Source organism: Branchiostoma belcheri, unplaced genomic scaffold, assembly GCF_001625305.1.
Source record: "Branchiostoma belcheri isolate BF01 breed outbred unplaced genomic scaffold, Haploidv18h27 scaffold6, whole genome shotgun sequence".
In the NCBI taxonomy this organism is placed as follows: domain Eukaryota; kingdom Metazoa; phylum Chordata; class Leptocardii; order Amphioxiformes; family Branchiostomatidae; genus Branchiostoma; species Branchiostoma belcheri.
Genome location: NW_017804242.1, coordinates 4,418,921 through 4,423,876, shown reverse-complemented (window position 1 = coordinate 4,423,876; position 4,956 = coordinate 4,418,921). Strand labels below are relative to the sequence as shown.

Here is a 4,956-nt window from a genome sequence, read left to right as displayed (position 1 = left end):
CGACCCTTCTGCTTTGTGAAGATAAAGGTCGTGCATACGTCATTACTCTACAAGATGTATGGTCCGGACACAATGCTATCGGTCGATTTAGTGTCCACAGACGGAGTCTACCAATCCCTCACTGTAAACTGTTGCAGCGTTCCAACGAGTCAGACTTGTCCAATGTCATTTGTCACGACACCTTGTGGCGCCTACTGATCACCCCGATTTTACTGTAATTTTTTTGTAGCTTCCTGTAACCATTACACACATGACGGACCTGTCTACTGCTGATGACATTTCAAAAGTGTACCTTTTAGGCAGGTATATTTTAGAACGACTCAGACCACCGATGCGGCTGATTACCGTGCTACATCTTTGTAGTAACCCCCTCGCTAAAGGCCAACTGCCCAAATTGGCTATGCGCCGCTTCCATTCTCCCAGAACCCCGCTGACCTACGAGTCGGGCTGCAGGCGGGTTATTAAGGGTGGTGTAGGTGAGAGTAGATGTTGGGCGCAATTCCGTCAGGTGCTTATCTCCGTAGAGTGGCGTACGTGTTGGGGAATACATACCACGGCAGTCACAGTGGATGGGACATGGCGCCAACGCCAATGCCATCGTCAAACGCAAGGAAAATAAAACAATATCCAACTCCACATAAACTGCAGCAATGAACAATCCCTCGTTTGTAAATCACAATTTACCATACACCAATATACAAGAAAAGGCCAATATATAGGCCATTATTAGAACTAATATCAGTTTGTTTGTGGCCAGACGTTTTGATGAATTGCTTATTATGTTGTGTTACTGCTGTGCATTTTTTACCAGTGGAAAGCGGAAGAAGATCCACTGTTGACCTTTGAATATACTCCTTAGATTCTCATAATACGAGACTTTATTGAATATTGTGATCTAAAATCAGACCATCATAATAACAAAAGCAGGCGCTCTCATAATAATATTGAATCACGAACCGTGTCCCTCTAACTCATTCCTGGCATTTTCTGCACGCATTGAAAAACGCCTCTGCCATTTGACGGGGACACTATTCAAATGTGAGAGAGAATATTTACACGTACTTAGCCATTGCCAAATAGACGGAGAAGGAATTAAAGGATCTTCATCCTCAACAGTAAATGCATAGACTGGCTCGCGTATTGACCCATCGGTCTAGTGTCTGATCCAGACAAAAAAGACAGGCATTAATTACTCTGCGGCATAGCCCTAAGACGTAACCTATGCCTACACGGAGAGGTAATATTTTGCCAGGGAATAACCGTTCGTCTTGTACTACTCCTGTGGCTCTCTTCACGCCAGCTTTTTTAAATTCAATGCAAATCTACGGTGGCAACGATCGTTATCTGTGGGTAAAATATTGGCGCTGTCTAGCTTGTTTGGTGAAAATGAGCCGCGTTCTACTTTACCTATATCTTATCAACACACAAACACACCGACTTTACTATGCAGCCTGCGATTAATTTATCGATATCATTATTAGAAAGAAAAACGCACCTGGGGCTATTCTTAGTGGAACGAAAGACAAAAAGGGCTCGAATAAGTGCATGCTTCACTCAATGACAACATGCTTGTGGAGAATCATATTTTATGAATATTTTTATTTTTGTATAATCGAAGGTTTATTTGAAAATATTTCTTGGTTAGATGTTTAGAAATCTCATCATGTATACACTATACGTCTCGTCTTATCAACGGTGGCCAATACTGTCAATTATAACACTCTCTTTCAGTAATCGGCATCCCACCTCTGTGAATGATAATGGACTACCCGGTCAGCGGGCGGCGCTGCTTAAAACCTGCATCCCTCCGTGAACAGAACCAACCATTTGACTCTGTTTCCAGAAACGTTACGCGCCATCCTGCTGCGGAGAGTCGCCCGAACCAGACCTACCCAACCGGCATTGTGCAGGGAGGACTAAACATGACGACCAGGCCAGATTTTCCTCCTACTGCCTCCTCGCCGCCCTTCTACGATTTGGACTACATGAAGCCGCCGATCGACCATAAACGATACATCCTCGTTTCTATTGCGCTCATCATCATATTTGGTCTTCTGGCGTGGCTGATCATCTTGCTCCTAATGAGATACCGGGATCAGCATGGAAGGTGGTTTTGGAAGCCTGATTTAGGGAGACTATTTCGCGGAAGATTGCGAGGATGCCGGAATTTTCTACGAGGCCGCTTCTCCAGGGATTCGAGCTTCAGAGGCGGGTACCCGCACGAACGTTCATTCGGCGTGGGGAACACGCATGAGACGACGTTTAGGGGGGGCTTCCCTCACGAAAGTACAATAGGAGATGGCTATATTCCGGAGCCCGGTATGAGAGGAAGCTTCCCTCACACGCCGACGTTATCAGATACACTTCCGAGGAAGCCCCGTGAATCACACATACGCCTACACCGCTGTTACACGATAGCCGGGGATATACATCCTTGGACAGCCGCCCAGGATTATGGGGCGCAACAGGCTTCGTCCGTTAACGCCGGTCGGCGATTCTCAAGAAGCAGCAGCGTCGATTCAAGGGACGGCTACCTGCGCAATGCTACCTCGCAGGCAGACCTACGAGACGGCCCTCCCTCCCTACACCCCGTACAGCCTATCAATACAGAGGAGTTTGCACCCCACCAATTCGATCCTTCAAGAAGACCCTCAGGCAACACGAAACGCACAAAAATTCAAAGGCAATATTCCTTCTCTTACGAGCATTTCGGGGAGGTTCCGTTATGGCTTGCCAGCCATACTTTCAACACGGAACAGATCGCGGTGCATAATTACGGCCAGCCTCCGCCGAGCCCGCCGGACGACACGCCAACGATGGACGCCAGGTATGACGTTATGTACGAGCAGTACGGCACAGACGAGCCGCCCGGCGGACTGGAAGCGCACCAATTAGACACGGCTATGGTGATAACCACGGCAGATCCTCTGACCATGAGCCTGGAGCAGGCACCTGTGTGCATGACGTCCGCGGGGACCGACTCCTCAAACACAGTCAAGCAGAACTGCACCGTGTGGATGCAAACGGATCATCGCATCCCAGATCGGATATCACCCGTAAGACAGTCATCAACAGCCTCAATAGAAACGACTGTCTGATCCGCTATCTTCTAACCTATTCACACTTTCAAATATGCTGATAGATTGAAGCCTTTGGTGATTTACTAGAAGGTAGATTCCCCCAAAATGGCGAGAGCTTGCATCTACCCAGGATGACAACATTGGACCATTCCCTCACTGATAATTCTTATTCATTTATGCCACGTATTGCTTGTCTGAATTATTTAGGGGCGACAACGTCTTGGAAGACGGTTTGCCTTAGCCCCGAATATGTTTTCCTTCAGAGGTTAATGTTGGCATTGATAGCTATCTGAAGGCGTAGTCACATTCAATTCTAAAATATATAATATTCATGAAAGAAAGGAAAGTGCACATTGTGACGATATGTGTGTGATTGTGTGTCTGAGTACTAGATTCACAAAATGTACAGTATATAGAAGTCAAAGACAGACATATGTAGTCGACTGTAATCCATATTTGTACCAAAGAGTGTTAGTTTTCTACAAGCTGTGATTTGTCATGGTTAGTTTAGTATAGCTAGGCTGAGAAGTTCTTTTATTGGCCTTAACACCGCGGAGAATACGCTGACCTGTTACAGAATGTGAAGGCTGGGGTTACTGTCGAACTGCCGCGGTGTAGCTTAATTGGCTGCTGCTGCACCGGCGGCAATAATGAAGGATTCTCTGTAGCAGCTTGATGGCGCCTTCTAGGTATCAAAAGGGAGAAAGCCCTCCCCCCCAGCAACCCTGAATATCCTCAACTATAAACCGGAATCCTTTACAATACTTGGTTTAACATGTGAATCCACTGCTTTTTATATAAGATACGACGAGTATGTCATAATTGTAAGACGAATTAATGTATTTTTGTACGTGATGTCAAGAATTGAGGTTCGTGAAAATGCTTTGGCTTGATTCCAACGATATTTTCATAAGTGCCCGGCTGGGAATGTGATCATAGGTAGGAGAGAAGACGATCTAATTTCGCAGCTAGCACTACAGCGACTGGGCCATTAGTTTGTGTTGAATATAGTCCCGCCCCTGCATGTACAAGAATATTGCTGAATATTTGACGAATTGTGTTTCTGTCCTCCACGACATGGCACTTCTAGCTGGATTCCCTGTTGATGATAATTGAAGACGAGTGTGTTTCTGTGTTGTTGACGCATTACCGAATAAATTACTATCACACAAGCCCTCCCACTTCGCACTCGTGCACTCATAAAAATGTGCAGCGATGCCTAACCATGCTGTGCTCTGCAGCGTGACGACGTGACATGGGTTCTCGATATACACAAGCCTATGATGCATGCGTACCGCAACATGTAATCTGTGCAATAGCAGAAATAGGGATATAGCAAGAGACAGCATCTTTAATATTGGGCAGTAGACAACTTATCACTTGCATTATCTGGAGAATGTATCACAGGAGACAGTGTTGAAGCAGAAGTCAATACAAGGCCATCCCAGGAGATGTCACGCTGTGGTTGGCTAGATTCTGCTTAAAATCAATACACGGGGCTCCTCACTGAAGTGACACGGGACACAGGTGCAGGATTAATCATTTAGTTTAAATGGGGCAACTTTATACCGCTTTACTTGGCAAGCTAAAAATGGCTCCTGCTTAGGAATAGAGAAATCAATATAATGGCAACAATACGGGAATATCATGCGGTGCGCAGTATGTCATTGTCTGTAAGGCGATGATTACCTCCGGCAACGAAGTTATATGTTCAACCAATATGACCATTGTAAGCAATATAACCATTGCAATTTAACCATTTTAACCACTGAAACCATTGGCTAAAATAGATAACCATGGTTACAATGGTAATATTGCAATGGATATATATTACTATATATATAGTAATTTATAGCATGTGCATTATCTCCTTTGT

General features: G+C 45.2%; 1 pseudogene; it reads left to right on the top strand.

Annotated features, from left to right (window-relative positions):
- The first annotated feature begins 250 nt into the window (after nucleotides 1-250).
- LOC109482440 lies at nucleotides 251-3,270 on the top strand (annotated as a pseudogene).
- Nucleotides 3,271-4,956: the final 1,686 nt, after the last annotated feature.